Source organism: Garra rufa, chromosome 1 (genome assembly GCF_049309525.1).
Source record: "Garra rufa chromosome 1, GarRuf1.0, whole genome shotgun sequence".
Taxonomy (NCBI): domain Eukaryota; kingdom Metazoa; phylum Chordata; class Actinopteri; order Cypriniformes; family Cyprinidae; genus Garra; species Garra rufa.
The window spans coordinates 91,564,183-91,586,489 of NC_133361.1; the positions used below are offsets into that span (position 1 = coordinate 91,564,183).

Genomic DNA, 22,307 nt, shown 5'->3' on the forward strand with positions numbered 1-22,307 from the left:
TAACAGCTGCCTGATCATTTTGATTTTAAATGCAACACTGCTGGCTATCGTTTTCACATAAGCCCCAAAGGCCTTGATTAGTGGATTCAGGTGTGCTTGATCAGAGATGGACCTCCACTCCACAGGAAGGGGGCCACCAGGAGTAGGACTGCATACCCTGTATTAAGGATGCCTTTACGGCGGCGAATTACAAGGCATCAGCTTGTGGCGAAGCGCAACCCAAATACAGCGACGATGATCCCTACACCTCTGTTCTGCTCTCCAGAGCAAATACAGAGCAGTGAAACTCTCGATAAATGAGCGATCAACAACAGACATCTTGTAAAAAGATGGCTGTCAACGGGGTTCGAAACTTTTTGAAACTTTCGCCTCTGACGCACCTGACGTACGTAAATTTCGCTTCAAACTTTTGTTTTTATGCGCGTCCATTTCGCTCTTGATGGGTGAATGAACACAAAGTGGTCACGTGTATAAATAGAAGCGGCAGGCGAGAATTTAGACGCGTATTCGCGTTTGGTGTGAATTTAGCATAAGGCGCTGGATTAAGGCTCCAGTCTCTTCAGGGGTGTGGGTTTGAATCCCACTGCTGCCAAGACAGAGTTTTGGAAGGCTATTGTGCATACCCCCCAAAAAAAAAAATTCTTTGCCCGCATTCCAGAGGCTTTGCAAAGAAGGTCCGGCGGCCGACGTTCTCTCTATCTTTGGGGTGGGGGAAGAGGGCAGAAAACGTCCCACAAAAGTGCAAATCGCAGGGTAGCGTAGCCGAATGGTCTAAGGCGCTGGATTTAGACTCCAGTCTCTTCGGGGGCGTGGGTTCGAATCCCATCGCTGCCAGCAGCCATTTTAACCAAGGCAGGGAGGTCGTCTAACCCGCTTGGCAGCGGGATTATTTCTCGCAAACAGGATTAGACTGCAGCAGTTCTGCAGAGTAAGTATTAGGGAGGCCGTTCCACGTGTCGAAGAGACCCTTGGAACGCAACCCGACGAGGTAGCATGGCCGCGCGGTCTAATGCTACATTCACACCAAACGGGAATATGCGTCTGGTCCGAGTGATTTCAATGTTAAGTCAATGGTAAGACGCGTTAACACGCGCCTGGAGTTCTTGCGGCGCGAATGAGGCGCGGCACGGTAGACGCGAATTCGCCTCATCCGCGTGTCTAGTTCGCGCGTCTGGCGCGTTAGGTGCGTTAAGCGCGAATTGTGCTTTTTTGTGAATCACGCATCTGACAAGAATTTGCGTCTGCTACCCGAGGTGAAAAATCTGAACTTCTGTGTCACTTCACGCCGTGTTAACCAATCAGGAGCTGCTTGATGCTGACCTCCACTCTACAGGAAGGGGGCCACCAGGAGTAGGACTGCATACCCCTGTATAAAGGATGCCTTTACGGCGGCGAATTACAAGGCATCAGCTTGCAGCGAAGCGCGACAAAAAAAAAAAGGGCCCACGAGGGTGAATGTGCCAGGGTAGCGTGGCCGAGTGGTCTAAGGCTCTGGATTAAGGCTCTAGTCTCTTCGGGGGTGTGAGTTGAATCCCACTGCTGCCAAGACAGAGTTTCGGAAGGCTATTGTGCCTACACAAAAAAAAAAAACGTTCTTTGCCCGCACTCCAGAGGCTTTGCAAAGAAGGTCCGGCGGCCGACGTTTTGTCTATCTTTGGGGTGGGGAGAAAAGGGCCCACGAAGGTGAACATTCCAGGGTAGCGTGGCCGAGTGGTCTAAAGTCTCTTCGGGGGCGTGGGTTCGAATCCCATCGCTGCCAGCAGCCATTTTAACCAAGGCAGGGAGGTCGTCTAACCCGCTTGGCAGTCAAACAGGATTAGACTGCAGCAGTTCTGCAGAGTCAGTATTAGGGAGGCCGTTTGACCTGTCGTAAAGACCCGTGGAACACACCATGACAAGATAGCGTGGCCGAGCGGTCTAAGGCGCTGGATTAAGGCTCCAGTCTCTTCGGGGGCGTGGGTTCGAATCCCGACGCTGCCAGGGAAGTCTTTTGGAAAGCTCCTGAGGCTGCGAAGCGACTGGAGAAGTGACGCTGCATGCTCATCCAAACTTAGCCGCTTTCGCATTCTTGGCCATTTAGCAAAGTCAGTGCTGGAAGCTTGTCCCAGCCTCTGCTCCATTCCAACAGAGGCACACCAATAATTTACAATCATAGGAGAGGTGCAATAAAAAACAAACAAACAATTCAACGAATTTGAAAATTATATTAATGAAAAACAATGAGTAGTCTACAAGAATGGAGACAACCCATGTCACTCATGGAAAGTTTTGGGTGAAATAACAGCTGCCTGATCATTTTGATTTTAAATGCAACACAGCTGGCTATCGTTTTCACATAAGCCCCAAAGGCCTTGATTAGCGGATTCAGGTGTGCTTGATCAGAGATGGACCTCCACTCCACAGGGAGGGGGCCACCAGGAGTAGGACTGCATACCCTGTATTAAGGATGCCTTTACGGCGGGGAATTACAAGGCATCAGCTTGTGGCGAAGCACAACCCAAATACAGCGACGATGATCACTACATCTCTGTTCTGCTCTCCAGAGCAAATACAGAGCAGTGAAACTCTCGATAAATGAGCGATCAACAACAGACATCTTGTAAAAAGATGGCTGCCAACGGGGTTCGAAACTTTTTGAAACTTTCGCCTCTGACGCACCTGACGTACGTAAATTTCGCTTCAAACTTTTGTTTTTATGCGCGTCCATTTCGCTCTTGACGGGTGAATGAACACAAAGTGGTCACGTGTATAAATAGAAGCGGCAGGCGAGAATTTAGACGCGTATTCGCGTTTGGTGTGAACTTAGCATAAGGCGCTGGATTAAGGCTCCAGTCTCTTCAGGGGTGTGGGTTTGAATCCCATTGCTGCCAAGACAGAGTTTTGGAAGGCTATTGTGCATACCCAAAAAAAATAAAAGTTCTTTGCCCGCATTCCAGAGGCTTTGCAAAGAAGGTCCGGCGGCCGACGTTCTCTCTATCTTTGGGGTGGGGGAAGACGGCAGAAAACGGCCCACAAAAGTGCAAATCCCAGTGTAGCGTGGCCGAGTGGTCTAAGGTGCTGGATTAAGGCTCCAGTCTCTTCGGGGGCTTTGGTTCGAATCCCATCGCTGCCAGCAGCCATTTTAACCAAGGCAGTGAGGTCGTCTAACCCGCTTGGCAGCGGGATTATTTCTCGCAAAAGGGATTAGACTGCAGCAGTTCTGCAGAGTAAGTATTAGGGAGGCCGTTCCACCTGTCGAAGAGACCCTTGGAGCGCAACCCGACAAGGTAGCATGGCCGCGCGGTCTAATGCTACATTCACACCAAACGGGAATATGCGTCTGGTCCGAGTGATTTCAATGTTAAGTCAATGGTAAGACGCGTTAACACGCGCCTGGAGTTCTTGCGGCGCGAATGAGGCGCAGCGCGGTAGACGCGAATTCGCCTCATCTGCGTGTCTAGTTCGCGCGAATGGCGCGAATTGAGCGTCTGGCGCGTTAGGTGCGTTAAGCGCGAATTGTGCTTTTTTGTGAATCACGCGTCTGACAAGAATTCGCGTCTGCTACCCGAGGTGAAAAATCTGAACTTCTGTGTCACTTCACGCCGCGTTAACCAATCAGGAGCTGCTTGATGCTGACCTCCACTCTACAGGAAGGGGGCCACCAGGAGTAGGACTGCATACCCCTGTATAAAGGATGCCTTTACGGCGGCGAATTACAAGGCATCAGCTTGCAGCGAAGCGCGACAAGAAAAAAAAAAGGGCCCACGAGGGTGGATGTGCCAGGGTAGCGTGGCCGAGTGGTCTAAGGCTCTGGATTAAGGCTCTAGTCTCTTCGGGGGTGTGACTTGAATCCCACTACTGCCAAGACAGAGTTTCGGAAGGCTATTGTGCCTACACAAAAAAAAAAAAACGTTCTTTGCCCGCACTCCAGAGGCTTTGCAAAGAAGGTCCGGCAGCCGACGTTTTGTCTATCTTTGGGGTGGGGAGAAAAGGGCCCACGAAGGTGAACATTCCAGGGTAGCGTGGCCGAGTGGTCTAAGGCATTTGAGTTAGGCTCCAGTCTCCTCGGGGGCGTTGGTTCAAATCCCATTGCTGCCAGCAGCCATTTTAACCAAGGCAGGGAGGCCCTCTAACCCGCTTGGGAGCGGGTTTGTTTTACGCAAACAGGATTAGACTGCATCCGTTCCGCAGAGTCAGTATTAGGGAGGCCGTTTGACCTGTTGTAAAGACCCGTGGAACACATCATGACAGGGTAGCGTGGCCGAGCGGTCTAAGGCGCTGGATTAAGGCTCCAGTCTCTTCGGGGGTGTGGGTTCGAATCCCACCGCTGCCAGGGAAGTCTTTTGGAAAGCTCCTGAGGCTGCGAAGCGACTGGAGAAGTGATGCTGCATGCTCATCCAAACTTAGCCGCTTTCGCATTCTTTGCCATTTAGCAAAGTCAGTGCTGGAAGCTTGTCCCAGCCTCTGCTCCATTCCAACAGAGGCACACCAATAATTTACAATCATAGGAGAGGTGCAATAAAAAACAAACAAACAATTCAACGAATTTGAAAATTATATTAATGAAATACAATGAGTAGTCTACAAGAATGGAGACAACCCATGTCACTCATGGAAAGTTTTGGGTGAAATAACAGCTGCCTGATCATTTTGATTTTAAATGCAACACAGCTGGCTATCGTTTTCACATAAGCCCCAAAGGCCTTGATTAGCGGATTCAGGTGTGCTTGATCAGAGATGGACCTCCACTCCACAGGAAGAGGGCCACCAGGAGTAGGACTGCATACCCTGTATTAAGGATGCCTTTACGGCGGCGAATTACAAGGCATCAGCTTGTGGCGAAGCGCAACCCAAATACAGCGACGATGATCCCTACACCTCTGTTCTGCTCTCCAGAGCAAATACAGAGCAGTGAAACTCTCGATAAATGAGCGATCAACAACAGACATCTTGTAAAAAGATGGCTGCCAACGGGGTTCGAAACTTTTTGAAACTTTCACCTCTGACGCACCTGACGTACGTAAATTTCGCTTCAAACTTTTGTTTTTATGCGCATCCATTTCGCTCTTGACGGGTGAATGAACACAAAGTGGTCACGCATATAAATAGACGTGGCAGGCGAGAATTTAGACGCGTATTCGCGTTTGGTGTGAACTTAGCATTAGGCGCTGGATTAAGGCTCCAGTCTCTTCAGGGGTGTGGGTTTGAATCGCACTGATGCCAAGACAGAGTTTTGGAAGGCTATTGTGCATACCCAAAAAAAAAAAAGTTCTTTGCCCGCATTCCAGAGGCTTTGCAAAGAAGGTCCGGCGGCCGACGTTCTCTCTATCTTTGGGGTGGGGGAAGAGGGCAGAAAACGGCCCACAAAAGTGCAAATCCCAGGGTAGCGTGGCCGAGGGGTCTAAGGCGTTGGATTTAGGCTCCAGTCTCTTCGGGGGCGTGGGTTTCGAATCCCATTGCTGCCAGCAGCCATTTTAACCAAGGCAGGGAGGTCGTCTAACCTGCTTGGCAGCGGGATTATTTCTCGCAAACAGAATTAGACTGCAGCAGTTCTGCAGAGTAAGTATTAGGGAGGCCGTTCCACCTGTCGAAGAGACCCTTGGAGCGCAACCCGACGAGGTAGCATGGCCGCGCGGTCTAAGACTTGTTAAGTCATAATTTCGACTTTTTATCTCGTAATTATGACTCAAGTATGTCATAATTTCGACTTTTTAAGGCATGGATTTTTTTCTGACCTGGCGGAAACGGGCTTCCATATTTATTCATTACTTCATTAAAAAAAAAAATTATGTTTGTTTAACTAAAAATATCATTAATTATTAGTCAGCATTTATCATTGTTATTGTTGGAGTGGGCTAGCAATGCATTCTAAAGTTATTTTAATTTCCAAGTAGTAATACTTACCTTTTCCGAGTGTAAAATCAACAGTCTTCTCCAAAGGTAAGATCTTTGAGCAACTGATCGACGTCTCCTTTGTGCAGATGTTGCAAACATAGATGAAAGCGTACTAGGTAGGGTTGTTGTGTTACTGATGCCATGAGGTGTCGCTGTCGCTCAAATTTTTGTATTATTATTTTTTTTCAATATTGATTTTTATTGGTTTTATTACAACAACAACATACCAACGAGAAACAAAACAAAACAAAAACAAACAAAACATACACACCCACACAAAAAAGGGCCAGAGTACATTGCAAATGACATAAGTGCCTAACATAATTACGAAGGAGAAAGATCAAACACACAAAAAAGGGGAGATAAAAATCAGCGTAGAAATTACAGTGTTATAAATGCGTCAAAGTCCATTACATACTACTGTTATTAAGTTGTTGGAGGAAGGGACCCCACATCTTAGAAAACTTATTAAGAGACTTTGCTTCATTAAACCTCATTTTCTCAAGATGAATGACAGCAGCCATTTCAGCAAGCCATCTCTGAAAACATAAGGGAAGAGTGGATTTCCACTCCCTCAATATAATTCTCTTAGCCACCACCATACCCAGCATTAATGCCAATTGCACATAATAAGGAAAAGATGAAACTGTGCCAGAGTAGCCAAAGATGGCCAATTCTACTTCAGGCAAAACAGCCAGTTTATATGCCGCAGAGTACCACGAAAATATATCCTGCCAATACCTATGGAGTTTTGGACAGAGCCAAAAAGAATGAGATAAAGTTCCCTCTGCGCCCTGACATCGATCACAAACTGGAGACACTTTTGGGTAGATCTTGTGGAGTTTGACTTTAGAATAGTGCAGTCTATGTACAATTTTGAACTGAATTAACTGAAGTCTTGCATTAACAGAACAGCTGTGTATTCGCTGTAAGATTTCAGACCAGAGGTTGTCAGATATGTTGATTTCAGCATCCTTTTCCCAAGCTACCTTAAGATAATCAGAAGAAATGTTTAATTGTTAAGAGAAGAGAGAAACAAATTGCGAAACCATATGCCTAGATTCAGGTGCTTGTCGCACTAGGTTAAAGAAGCGGTGTTCTTCCTGATGAGTCCTATAATCACAAAATGCTTGCTGAGCATAATGCCGAATCTGCAAGTATCGATAGAAATGAGAATGAGAAAGACTATATCTACCAAGAAGGTGATCAAAAGAGGCAAAGCGACCATCTGTGTATAGATCATTAAATGTGGAGAGACCCTTGTTATTCCACAATTGAAAAATTCTATCGCTCAGACCAGGTGTAAAATTATGATTCTTACAAATGGGAGAATGTACGGAAGGCCGTGTGATACCAAGAAATTTCTTAATTTGTTTCAATATTCTCAAAGAGCTATGTACTACAAAATTATTAGTAATAATCTTTAAAGGAGTGTTTAAATTAGAAAGTAATAAAGCAGGAAGAGAGCTCTTGATTACAGAATGAGATTCCATGTGAATCCAGGTAGGAAAATCATCAGTCTCATTACAACATAGCGAATCTTTACTCCAATACATCAAGGCTCTTACATTTGCAGCCCAATAATAATGTTGAAAGACTGGCATCGCCAGTCCCCCAATCTCTTTAGATTTTTCGAAGTGTGCCTTCGAGATACGATGAGTCTTAAAACTCCAAATGAACGGGAAAATAATAGAGTCTAGATTTTTAAAAAACGATTTAGTAAGATAAATGGGTAGGTTCTGAAACAAATATAAAAACCTTGGAAGGACCATCATCTTTATAGCATTCACACGGCCTATCAATGATAAAGGTAAAAGCCTACATTTTTCAATCTTGGATTTAAGGCTCTTTATTGCATCCTTACAAATCTTTTCTTGCGCATGCAAATTTAATGTACGCTTGCAATCTTATGTACACTTGCACAACGCTTACTCTTCACATGCAAATCTTTATGGCATTATTTTATCTCCATGGGGGGGTTTTCCCACAGATAAAAAAAATGATGTACCAACAACATTTTTAGGTACTGATTTTGGACTCGCAATTCGCACAATTTGAAACCAACTATGGCTTTGTGGAGCGAAGCTATTGAAGATGAGCTGGTCAATTTGTTTGATCCAAGACAGGCCAGCGCTGTACGACACACAGAAAAACATTATGCAAACCATGTGGAGAAAGTGGTATCCAAAGTTTACAACACACAAACTATTAAGCCTGTTAACTTGAATGAATTGTAAGATTAAGGCTGCAGTCATTTAATATGACTTATGAACAAAAATAAAATTGTAAACAAATGTATGATTTAATGATATATTTGCTGTGTACACAACATGCGTTATCTTTGAATGATAGAAATAGATAATACTATTTGTATTTGTAAGGATGCCCTGTTGAAACTCCTTGTTGGGTCAGTTTTATTTTTACTAGTCTTGTTCTTCTGGGAGAAATGAGGACCAGGTGATAATGTTCAAGAATGTAGAGACATTAGTGCTATTAGCAATCAAGTACAGGACACAATAAGCTTGGCAGGCGGTAATGTCTGAATTTTTAAATGTGTGAATATTGGGTCTTTAGAGATAAGTGGCCATTTTACGCAGCAATATACTTTCATTGTTATGCAATGAATAGTTATTTGCAAGAATAACGGTGATTACTGTTTGAAATTTCAAATGAAAATAAGTACATTCAAAAATGCTGCCATATATATTATATATATATATATATATATATACACACACACACACACACACACACACACACATATATATATATATATATATATATATATATATATATATATTAAAATGTATATGTATATTCATACATTGACAGCCTGTTTTTATTTTATTTAATGCCTGAGATAGACATCTGAATGGCATTTGTATTGTACCGCTAGATGTGAAATTTTTGGACCTGTGAAAGATGGACAAGATGTGGATTGCAAAGTTGAAACTTAAAGACCGGGACACACCAACCCGACGCCAACCAACTAGCGCAGTATATATACACACAGACACACACACATACATAGAGAGAGAGCAGATAATTAATAATAATTGTATATATGTGTGTGCGTACAACATGTGTTATACTTATATTGATATTGATTGTACTGATATATAGTACAATTTCCCACTTTTACTTTTAGGAAAAAAAAAAAAAAACGCCTGGTGTACTTTTATGTCCTTTTTTATTGTGTAAAGTGTCAAAATATTATGTGGTGTGACTGTCTAACCATAGCCATAATTGCTTTTTCTGGAAATTTCTTTTAATTAAATAAATTTTCTAAAAAAAAAAGAAAAGAAAAGATTGCATACACTATTACATTACATTCTTATTGTTAAAACAATTCCAATTTTACATCACTGACCATATATGTGTAAATACATACTATTGAAGATAAAAATACTTTTGTTATTCATTTTTTAGATTACGAATAACACTAAAAAACTATTATAAAGTTTAAATGTTTTATTTAGCAATTGCACTCTGTAGTGAAAATTCTGAAAATATTTACAAGGCCCAGTGTTGTACACAATTATGCAATGTAAATCAAATATACACTAGAACTAGATTTTGTTGTATTGAAAAGGCACTGCACCAATTTCAGTGATAAAATTCTGGCACAATTTTTCTCTGTACTGCCATCTGCAGGTACGCAACGGTGTATCTCCTCATGCATGCGCGAAAAGCATGTTCTAGTTTGTAGTCGGCTTTCGTCAGTTCGGTGTGTTCGAGCTCAGTTTAATCGCCCAGACGCCCGCAGACGCAGCCGACTAGAGGCGACAAGACGGTCGGCTTTCATCGGCGCTAGTTGGTTGGCGTCGGGTTGGTGTGTCCCGGCCTTTTAGTTTCAACTTTGCAAACCACATCTTGTCCATCTCTTTTACAGGTCCAAAAATTTCTCATCTAGCGGTACAATACAAATGCCATTCACATGTCTATCTCAGGCATTACATAAAATAAAAACAGGCTGTCAATCAACTCTGATTATCCTATGAAAATGCTAAATTTACCTTGCCTGAAATTAAATCATTAACCACACATTCCAAAGAAATAGTTTTAAGCATTATGACAACAACAAATTAATACAATCGAGTGTCTAAATATACGTAACAATTAGAATATCACGGTTCTAGAACTTTAGTTCTGTCTCTGGGACATTTCCACTATACATATGAACCATAGTTGCCTTTGCTAAAATATCTGCCTGCTATTTTAAACAAAAACATTGATGTCATTTTATATCACACAAACATTTCTTTTTTAACAATAACCATGATTTCACAATTATTGCAACTAAGTAAAATCACAAGAGCTTTAAATAGTTACATATTATGTCCATTAAAGTTTTAATGCTGAAGAAACAATGCTTGTAAAAGAAATAAAATAAAATGTGACCTAGGGGAATTAGCAACACTAAAATGCCAGATTAGGAGAAAATGGCTAAATCAAACAAAGGAATGGTAATAAAAGAATCTTGAGGATTAAGTCTCACACTCCTTGGATGTGTGAAGGGTTTGTTTAGGGACCTTGTAAGAAATGCAAACGGCCCATTTTCACATTTACATCTGAAACTCAACATTAGTCCCACCCATTAGTCTTATTTCAATGCCTGTTTCATTTCAGTTACAGAAAAATCTGCATTTCTATACCAAAAAATTAGGCCAATTGTCGGCCTTTCCAAAGGACCAATCATTGCCCAGATACAGTGTATATATATCCGTGGTCCTAACATACTCTTCTCCTTTCCTATTTGGAAGACCACAACTTTGGAAGACTATAAGCTTCAGCTATATTGTTTCCTACATTGCCTACATTCAGAATTTAAAACTGTTTTGTCTAGTTCATTTGTTAATCTACACTGTGTTCACCTACAAGGGACTACATAGGAAAAACTGTGCTTTCTAAACAATTTCTTATCTCATCTTTTTCTCTACAAAATAAAAGGTAAGTTGCACATTCTTTATATTATGATATTTAATGATTGACATATGCAGATCTTTTATAAAACATTCTTCCATTTTTTTTAGAAAATGAGACCCGGAAGCGTTTGTCCTGAAAAGGAAGCTTTGCACTTCATTGCTTCTGGGAAGGATAAAGACTCGTTTGAAAAAAGATTCATCAGTCAAGAAAAAGGTAAGTTGCGATTCTACCCTCAATACTATGTGGCTTTGCAAAACTAAATTAAAACTCAGTTTAGTAGCTAATGAATGTTGGATGGTGAAGAGGTTTTAGCTATCTGTTAACCCACTGCCAGTGTTACATGTTAAGATAAGACGCTGATGTTTCTACTTAATATCTGTTGTGTAGGTGTGTTTGTGTTCTCTTTATGTTTTGTAGTAGTTTTCAGTTGGAAAAAAGTGGACTGTATATGCAGATATTTTGAAATAGTGATTTTAATGAACAAGTTGACTCTGGTCCCCTGTTGGATTGTGAATTGCAATGTGTTTTTAGTTTGCTTTGTCATTTCTTACTTTAACTTAAGGTTACTAAGGTTTAAACTTAAACTTTTATGTTGACTTAATGTATAAAATATTGTAAGTTAGTTTTATTATATTTTGTGAATTGAATAACATTATAACATTGATACTTTAATTCAAGTAAAGATATGTAATACAACAGTCAACATAAAGCTTTAAGTTTATACCGTCAACATCTTTCATAGAGATTTTTAGATGGCTAAAGCTGATGTTTAAGTGTCACTGTGATTATTTTTTTCTTTTTATAACAGGGAACTGGTGTCTCTTTGTGTAGTAAAATCATTAAACCAAAAATTGCTCTGACACTTCATAGTGTTTTCAATGGTTTTAGCTATCTGTTAACCCCATGCCAGGATTTATGTTAAGATAAGATACAGGTGTCTCTACTTCAATATCTGTAGTGTAGGTGTGTTTGTGTTCTCTTTATTTTTTCACGTAGTTCTCAGTTGTAAAGAAAGTGGACAGTGCTTTTATGTTAATTAGTGGTGCTTGCCATAGGCAAAGCATCACTATTACTATTCGACATACTTATTCTTCTTCTTCTTCTTACTTCTTCCGTACGTTTTTCGGCGCGTAACTAGTCCCGCAGTTTTTGTCGTAGACCCTCGAAACGGGCGTCAAATCGTGCGTCCTATATAGACTCGGTGTGCTATGACTTTTATAAGGGATCGGGGGTACGATGATGTCACACGGGGCAAAAAACCACCCCAAAATTTACAACGACAATGCATTACGGCCAACTTTAACGGGACGTAGCGCAGACCCAGAATTTCGTAGAAACATGTGATTCATCACAACTGGAGAGGCTGTCAACCTGTGCGAGAACACATCTCGCAATGGGGTGTAAGTTGTACCCCTGGGGCGCAAATGCCCCTCTTTCGTTCAAATTTTGGCGCGCCCCTCGTCCCGCAATTTTTGACGTAGACCCTCGAAATGGGCGTCAAATTGTGCGGCCAATACGGGAATGTAGATCCCCGACTTTTATAAGCGATCAGGGGTACGATGATGTCACAGCCAATTTTTATTCGGCCCCAAAATCCCATAGACAACGCATTGGGACGAATTTTGACGGGACGTAGCGCCAAGCAAGAATTTCGTAGAAACACGTGATTCGCCACATCTGGAGAGGCTATCAAGCTGTGCGAGAAGACTCCTCGCAATGGGGTAAAAGTTGTACCCCTGGGGTGCAAGAGCTCTCCAAATTTCCCCCATTGACTTATAATGGTGAAGGGACGTCCCATGAAAACCCATGTTAATTTACATAGAGATTTTGCATTGGGCATAACTCAGCATCACATTGGCCTAGAGACATGGAGACGGGCTCATTTTACTCAGATGGCCAATCAGACTCTCCGGATCATCATGAAGGTGTCAAGCCACGCCCTAGCAACCATTTAGGGCACCCTAGCAACTGATCCCATAGACTTCCATTATAAGGGCCCAGATGCATATCTCTGGATCAGAGTGTCATAGAGACATGGGGGCGGACTCCTTTGAGTCGGGGCAGCAAACGCCCAATCACCAATCAACATTGACACTCCCTAGCAACCAAACAGAGTACCCTAGCAACCCAAAGCCACACAGGCATATCTTCAGACCTGAATGTCACAGAGACATGGGGGTTGGTTTATATCACTCATACTGGCAACTACACTTTACAGTGTCGTCATTGGCCACTCCCTAGCAACCAAACAGAGTACCCTAGCAACCCAAAGCCACACAGGCATATCTTCACACCTGAATGTCACAGAGACATGGGGGTTGGTTTAAATCACTCATACTGGCAACTACACTTTACATTGTCGTTATTGGCCACTCCCTAGCAACCAAACAGAGTACCCTAGCAACCCAAATCCACACAGGCATATCTTCAGACCTGAATGTCACAGAGACATGGGGGTTGGTTTATATCACTCATACTGGCAACTACACTTTACAGTGTCGTCATTGGCCACTCCCTAGCAACCAAACAGAGTACCCTAGCAACCCAAAGCCACACAGGCATATCTTCACACCTGAATGTCACAGAGACATGGGGGTTGGTTTAAATCACTCATACTGGCAACTACACTTTACATTGTCGTTATTGGCCACTCCCTAGCAACCAAACAGAGTACCCTAGCAACCTAAAGCCACACAGGCATATCTTCTGACCTGAATGTCACAAAGACATGGGGGTTGGTTTATATCACTCATACAGGCAACTACACTTTACAGTGTCGTCATTGGCCACTCCCTAGCAACCAAACAGAGTACCCTAGCAACCAATTATCAAGACCTATATTTTTGTATCAGAATGTCGCATAGACATGGGAGTTGCTACTTTTGACTCATGCTAGCAAACTCTCAACAAGCTACACATGCTAGCACTCAATAGCTTCATGCTAATAGCAATTAGCTAAGGGCTAATCAGGAAAAGACCTCTATAACACTCCATAGTAATGATCTTTGACAAGTAGCAACTGCATACCAATGCCATAGCAACTAGCCCGGTTACCTTAGCAACGGCCCTAGCAACCACCCAAGTACCCTAGCAACCGCATAGCAACGGCCCTTGTAACCACCCGAGTACCATAGCAACCGCATAGCAACACCTTAGCAACCACCCTGGGTACCCTAGCAACGGCCCTAGCAACCACCCCGGGTACCCTAGAAACCGCATAGCAACACCCTAGCAACCACCCCGGGTACCATAGCAACGGCCCTAGCAACCACCCCTGGTACCATAGCAACCGCATAGCAACACCCTAGCAACCACCCCGGGTACCCTAGCAACGGCCCTAGCAACCGCCCCGGATACCCTAGCAACCGCATAACAACACCCTAGCAACCACCCCGGGTACCCTAGCAACCACATAGCAACACCTTAGCAACCACCCTGGGTACCCTAGCAACGGCCCTAGCAACCACCCTGGGTACCCTAGCAACTGCATAGCAACACCCTAGCAACCGCATAGCAACGCCTTAGCAACGGCCCCAGCAACCACCCTGTGTACCCTAGCAACCGCATAGCAACACCTTAGCAACCAGCTCAGGTGCCATAGCAACGGCTCTAGCAACCATCATGGGTGCCATAGCAACTGCATATCAATACCCTAGCAACCGAGGGCCGAGTTTTGCCACTGCAAGCACCACTCACATTTTCTTCAGGAAATGTACATATCTAGTCTTATGAATACTCTCTTTACTAGGTTATGGGGTATTTGCCACCAAGAACATTGAGCCAGGAGAATTCCTGTTGGAGTTTGCTGGAAAACATATCACTGGATCTAAAGGAGAGGCTCTTTTCAAAGAGTACTCAGCTGAAGATGCAGTATTTTTGTATTTCTACTCCTTACAGGGACAGTCTTACTGGTAAGACATTAATGAACTAATTAATGAGATAATTAAAGATAATTACACATTTTAATAATTCAACATTGTTTCTAAAAACATTTGACCACACAGTGTTGATGGCAGCAAGGATACAGACAGACTTGGAAGATTTATAAATGATGATCACATAAAGCCAAATAGCAAAATTAAAATAGTAAGTCTATAAATATTTTCTTATACTTTTCCTTGTTTTCTTTCATACAATCCCATCTCGAATGTAACATGATTACAAAATATGTAACTTGTAAGTGTTTATTTGATTTTTTTTTTTTTTTTTTACCAATAGGTAATGGATGAAGAGGAAAGACCACATCTGTGTGCATTTGCCATAACAAAATTAAATGCAGGACAAGAAATTATGTATGACTACGGAGATCCTGACTGCCCACGGAGACATGTATGTACCACGTCTTCTAATATTATAATTATCTTATCCTCTGCAATACTGCTGTGCAAATTGTATTTATTTTTTTGAACAGAAAATAGTGAGGAACTAACACAATACAATTGTTACAGTATTTGTTCATTTTTTTATGTTAATTTATAATCCATAAGTATGATAACAAATTATTATTTACTTACTAAGACAAATACATGCTGTTGAAGTAGTTAATTGTTAGTCTGTTAACTAATTACTGTAACCATGATAAATGCATTGACACTCAAAATATCAATGCTTTTAATAGACTGTTTCCCAGAAAACCTCCTCATGCGGAGAGAAAAGTGAAAATAAGGTAAATATATATAGAGATGTCTGTTTCATTAATTGATTTGTCTAAGGAATACACTGTATGGTCATTTTACAGTTAAATATGATATTAAATTATTTTCCCATTATGCTTTTATGCATTTTACAGGAATCACGATGGATGGGATCATTTGAAAACCTGGACTCAAAGCCTGGCGTGATTCAAATTGATGACCTTTTCATCAACACAGACATGAAGATTGCAAATGGATGCAATGCTGCAGAGATATTCACAGGACTCTTTTGCAAAAAAAAAGTTGCAGTGAAACGAGTGGCAAAACATGTTGCCAAAACTGAAATAGAAATGGCTAATTTCCTTTGTTCAAATATTTTACAAGCAAAACATCTTTTACAACCTATTAAAGTGTTGGAAGACTCTTACTTTGCCTATTTTGTCTCCCCTCTTTGTGAATACAGTTTGATGGAACTCATTGAAAACAAGGATTTTCCTGAAAGAAAATGCTTGACAGACAGCCGAAGACTAGAGATATGCCAGCAATTGCTAAAAGGACTTCAGGAACTGCATTCATGTGGGATTTTGCACAGAGATCTGAAGCCGGAAAACATTTTATTTGGTAAGAGCAGTCTGTGTCACAGCGGTGATTATCCTATAATATAGATTTATAAGCAGATATTTGCATTTAAAATACGTGAGCATATGAGGATGTGGGTTTTTATGAAAATTTGTACCTTTCTACAGATATCTCCAATAAACTATACATCGCAGACTTTGGAGCAAGCAGGAAACTGGATCTGGCCCAAGCCACATTGCACTCTCAAATGGCTGGATCATTTTCTTGGTCAAGTTATGAAGATGTTGGAGGCATGCAATGCAAGTACAAGAAAGAATCTGATATCCAGGTAAGTCAGGTTTAAAAAAAAAAGTTTAAACCTATTAACCTGGATGAGGATGATATCCCATCAAGGTGTTCTTTATTTAAACTAGTTCAAAGTTTAAACCAGTGTGCAATTGTGCAGTGAAAAGGCAAAATTAAAGTTATAACAAAACAATAGACCTAATTGATAAATAGCATTTAAGAGTCTTATTTAAAGGAGCTGTGTTTAATTTTTAGGAGGATCCATTGACAGAAATGCTAAATTATATACAAAACTATGTCTTCAGTGGTGTTTAAAGACGTAGGTAATAATTTGTTATATTTCCGTAGAATAAGCTGTTTATGTCTCCACACCACAGACACACAGATGGAATTCACAATGTTCCACCACCATGTTTTGTGTAGATAACTGAGAGACTGGTTGTAATTCTTAGTCACCGCTGGAAATACCAGACGGCTCCTTTAAGTAAAATAGTTTTATTAAATTAAATGTTATATTATTATTTGCAATTGGCAACCTCATGAACTATATTTGTTTGATTTGGGAAATTGGGATCCTTTGGTTTGGGTGAGAATTCAGCCTGGGACCACTGTGATTTCTCAAAAGAAAATATATAATTTAGCCAAAAAATTCACACACTATGTTCAACGTCCTTCATGTCGACATTTAAAGCAAGTGTTATATAACCACAAAAGGAATTCACTGAATTATGTTTTCTTCATTCTGTACATTTTTATTAGGTGGTCATTACTGGGCAGTGTTTGAAATGTGCTTTCTGTATTGTAGGTAGCAGGATGCTTGGTGCATTACATCCTGACAGATGGGCAACACCCATTTCAGACATGTTTACCCTACTCCAAGGATCCAGTTGGGCTATCCCAAAATGTCAGAATGGGTAACTTTACTCTTCAATGTGAAGAAATATGGTCAAGACAAACACAAGTTATACGCAGAATGCTGTCTAAATCGATTCAAGAACGTCCCTCCATTGAGGAATGCCTGGAGTCTATTACATGTATGTGCAAAAACTTTCCTTTTCTCTTCACATCGTTGATAAAAGGTATTGTATGTTGTATAAGAATGTAAGTATTTAAAGTATTCGATGTCATATACAGGTTTTACACACCAGTCTGGAACCAAAGACAACGGCAGCAAAAACAATGAGATTGAAGTAAGTACTTGGATATTTATTTAGGCAGTTTAATTATAGTTTTATGGGCATTTGAAGTCTTAAAAAGACTGGTATGAGATAAACAGCAGGCTTCTAGAGTGGTGTAAAAAATCTGATATTTGTTACATGGATTAACAGACTTTTATTGTTTTACAGGTCAGATCCCATACATCTAATCCCCAACAATCAGAGGAAATAGACATCCTGGGGAGAACTGACAAAGAGAAGCCAGAGGGTGTTTGTGACAACATGGATTCATCTTTTAATTTTGAAGAGGAATTATCGCAGTGTAAAATGGTAATAAGAGGTGTAATTATATGTATGGGAGATGAGTACTGCATAAACTATTATTATATTAGAAACAGTTTAATTTATAAAGTTGTTATTGTCGCATTCTCATTTAAGTTGTGTTTCTGTAATGCAGAACAACACTGAACACCAGTTTACACTGGAAATGTCAGAAGAAAAAATGTCAGAAGAAGTGTCAGAAGAAGAAATGCCTGAAGTGCCAGAAGAAGAAATATCAGAAGTGCCAGAAGAAATTTCAGAAGAAGTGCCAGAAGAAGAAATCTCAGAAGAAGTGTCAGAGGAAGACATTTCTGAAGAAGTGTCAGAAGAAGACATTTCAGAACAAGAAGTGTCAGAAGTGCCAGAAGAAGTGTCAAAAGAAGAAATTTCAGAAGAAGTGCCAGAAGAAGACACTTCAGAAGAAGTGCCAGAAGAAGAAATTTCAGAAGAAGTGTCAGATGAAGACATTTCAGAAGAAGTGTCAAAAGAAGAAATTTCAGAAGAATTGTCAGAGGAAGACATTTCAGAAGAAGACTTTTCAGAAGAAGAAGTGTCAGAGGAAGACATTTCAGAAGAAGTGTCAGATGAAGACATTTCAGAAGAAGAAGTGTCAAAAGAAGATTTGTATGAAGCTCAAGCTAAAGGACAAGTAGCAGAAGTTATCCAAGGAAAATCACTTTGGAGGAAAATGGTTGAAGATTCTGGCTGTAGCTCTCACCAACAAAATATCCCAGTGAAGACATCCTCAAACACTGCACATCAACGTATCTATGACAAAAAGAATTACTGTCTTTACTGTGAGAAGGCCTATGTAAAAATTGCAAGACATCTTACACAGAGACATTCTGGAAAAGTTGAAGTTGCAAAGGCACTGGCACAAAGGAAAGGCTCCGCGATGCGAAATCTTTTGTTAAGCAAGATCAGAAACATGGGAAACTACCACCATAACATTTCAGTCCTATCCACTGGGAAAGGGGTAATTGTACCAAAAAGGCAAGCAACGTATCATTCAACATCACATGACTATCTGCCGTGCAAGTTTTGCTATGCTATGTATGTCAAAACAGACCTTTGGAGACATCACAAACGTTGCAAGTTACAAGTTAAAGACTGTATGCCAGTAAATCGAAAAGTTCAAGCAAGTTGTTCCCTGTTGTTACCCATGGACTGTACAGTTTCCAGTGGATTAAAAAAAATGATTGAAGACATGACATATGATGCTGTAACTCAAGTGGTGAAATCTGACCAGCTGATTCTCTCACTTGGTGAAAGGATGTTCCTCAGAAATGGAGAAGTTCCACGGTACCGGGCAGACATTAGAAATAAGATGAGAGAACTTGCCAGACTTCTTATGACGGCAAGAAAAATTGACAAAGGCATTGTTACTTTAAAAGACTTGATAAATCCAGGAAAGTTTAACACAGTACTGGAGGCAGTAAAACTCATGACTGGATTTGATAGGTCGACGAACCGTTTCTCTGTTCCATCAACAGCCCTAAAACTGCGACACTCCCTTGTGAAAGTGTCACATATTTTGCAGGGAGAAGCTTTACGTCAAGAGGACGATGCCTTAAAGAGCCGAGCTGAGCACTTCAGTAAATTAATTGAACTGGAATGGACAATCCATGTTTCATCAAATGCATTGAAAACATTATATCAGAAAAAGTGGAACAGCCCACAAATGCTGCCTTTAGCAGAAGACATTAAAAAGCTCCAGGATCACCTAAAGTGTCTTGAGGAGACAAACAAAGAAACACTCACTGACCACCCATCACAAAGATCATGGAGTGATCTCTCCCAGGTGACTTTAACACAGCTGATATTATTCAATCGTCGACGTGAAGGTGAGGTTTCCAGGATGGAAATCAAAACATACCTGCAGAGAAACAACCACCAGATGCAGGATGAAATTTTGGAGAGCCTGTCAGCATTTGAGAAGAAACTTTGTGAGAACCTAACCCGAGTAGAGGTACGAGGAAAAAGAGGACGTAAAGTGCCAATACTATTGCCAGCAAATGTGAAGGAATCTGTGGACCTTTTAATTAAAACTAGGGAACATGTTGGGATTTCCTCTAGCAATCCCTACATATTTGCCCGTCCATTTTATGGATCACAGGAAAGCATCCGTGGTTGTGACTGCCTTAAACGCTATGCAGAAAGCTGTGGGGCTAAAAATCCTGAAAACATTACATCCACAAAGTTGCGAAAACATGTAGCCACAGTTTCTCAGCTACTAAATTTACAAACCCATGACCTAGACCAACTAGCAACTTTCATGGGACATGACATTGAGGTCCACAGAGAATTTTACAGACTGCCAGAAGAAACTTTGCAAATGGCAAAAGTTGGCAGAATTCTTTTTGCGCTGCAAAGTGGAATAGGCCAATTTAAAGGAAAATCCCTAGAGGACATAACACCAAACATCAACTGTAAGTCAATTATTTGTATGTACCTGTCTTTTTAAACAATTCAAACTGTCAGTGATTTGTAAAAAGTTACTGTCAGTTTTAAAAATGTGTTTGATTGTTTTGTTACAGTTGAAGAGGGCACCAGTGATTCCGAATCGGAGGATGCTGAATCTAATAAAAGGAGGGCAAAGGATAATTATCTCGAAAAAGGGACTGCCACTTCAAGAAAGACTGGATCAGGGGAAGCATCTGCATACCCGAGGAAACCAAGACTGCCAATAAATCGAAAGGGTATAATATTTAACTTATAATAATGAATATCGTCCACATTTATCGTGTAATTACTGTCCTTTTTACTTTTGAAATATGTAAATTATTTAATTATTATTAATAATTTGTCCAGTTAATCTTATTTATTTTAATAGGAAAATCCAGAAAAGCCTGGACAGAAGTGGAGAGTAAAATGATTGAACACCACTTCAAAAACTTCCTAAAGAAGATGAAAGTCCCTGGAAAAAATGACTGTGAAAGATTCCTAAATGAAAACCAATCTCTAAAGAATAACGAAAGAGACTGGATAGCAGTGAAGTACTTTGTGCATAACAGAATAATTACCATGAAGAGAAATTTGTGTCAAAAGTATACTACCTAGAAATATTGAGAATTACGCTATGGGTTGTCAATGTAAAATGTTACAATACTTGGAGCTTACGTTATGGGGTATCAGTGTTGTCACATGAAAACATGTCATTGCATTGGTAGTTCATATAAATGGAGCGTCAGTGTGTCATTGCATTGGTAGGTCATTTAAATGGAGGGTCAGCATTGGTAGTTCATATAAATGGAGCGTCAGGGTATCATTGCATTGGTAGTTCATATAAATGGAGCGTCAGTGTGCCATTGCATTGGTAGTTCATATAAATGGAGCGTCAGTGTGCCATTGCATTGGTAGTTCATATAAATGGAGCGTCAGTGTGTCATTGCATTGGTAGTTCATATAAATGGAGCGTCAGGGTGTCATTGCATTGGTAGTTCATATAAATGGAGCGTCAGTGTAAATTTCCTTTAAACAAATCTGTATTTTAGAGTATCTCACATTTTTATTTCATGGTATCTTGTCATTTATATTCTGTGTTTTGTTAATTGAAAACATTTTCTTTGATTTATTCGGAGCAAATCTGAAAAGTAAAACAGTTTTTATTTATTATTTTATTTATATTTTGTTGTAAGCATTCATCACTGATGGTGGAAAGTCTGCACTACAACAAGGGGGCTCTTTTAGTGAGCTTAAGAGTTTTTTATATTATAAACGTGATTGTTTATCATGTGGAAGACCATTTCCGTTGGCAGGAGTGCAGCAAAAGCAAGTGTGAAACCTTCAGTTTAGGAATGTTTGTGGATGTTAAATAAACTTTATTTAATTTAATATACTGTCGTTATTCCTTTTTTCAATATTTTATTCTGATCGCAAGAATTGTTTTATTAATGCTAACATTAGTATTACACGTTAAAGAGGTCTAAATAAATTTTTTATGTTGACTTAAGGGGAGACACTACAGGTGAATAGGGTAAAAAATTTTACTAGCAGATATAATCATGAAACTTTCCCAGTTGATTACCTACATTAAGATGAGAAAAAAATGTATTACAAAGTTTCTGTAATTTTATGTTTAAATATGCAAATTATGCGCTAATTTGCCTATATTTAAAAAAAAACGAAATCCCAGAATTGGATAAAGCCAAGTTCAAAATTAAATTTTCATTGTGTCCACGTATTAGATGCAAAATTACAGAGGGATTTATGGATATCTACTTTTGTTATCCTGTAAATCAGAATATACTGTCAGTAGCCTTAAAAAAAATTATTTTCACCATGTTTTTTGGAATAAAATGTTAAAGAAATCAGGCTAGGAATAATATATTTACAAACTCCTCTGTACTTGTCTCCATAATATAACTAGTTACAAGACTGGAAAGTTTGGTGTATATAGATGCTACTGAAGTGGTGTCATGATCGGGGCTGTGGGTTTTCCCTCAGCCACCTGAGGTCGCTGTGTTTGCACTGCACTACTCTGATTGTTCACGCCTGTCTTGTCATTTGCACTGATTCACTCACAACTGCT

At 40.4% G+C, this 22,307-nt stretch overlaps 3 non-coding genes across 3 annotated transcripts; all 3 read left to right on the forward strand.

Moving 5' to 3' along the window:
- Positions 1–752: 752 nt before the first annotated feature.
- trnal-uag (transfer RNA leucine (anticodon UAG)) lies at positions 753–834 on the forward strand. Its single transcript has one exon. It is a non-coding gene; the product is annotated as a tRNA-Leu (tRNA).
- Positions 835–4,230: 3,396 nt separating this feature from the next.
- trnal-aag (transfer RNA leucine (anticodon AAG)) lies at positions 4,231–4,312 on the forward strand. Its single transcript has one exon. It is a non-coding gene; the product is annotated as a tRNA-Leu (tRNA).
- A 1,049-nt stretch (positions 4,313–5,361) lies between these two features.
- Positions 5,362–5,444, forward strand: trnal-uag (transfer RNA leucine (anticodon UAG)). The gene has a single exon. It is a non-coding gene; the product is annotated as a tRNA-Leu (tRNA).
- Positions 5,445–22,307: the final 16,863 nt, after the last annotated feature.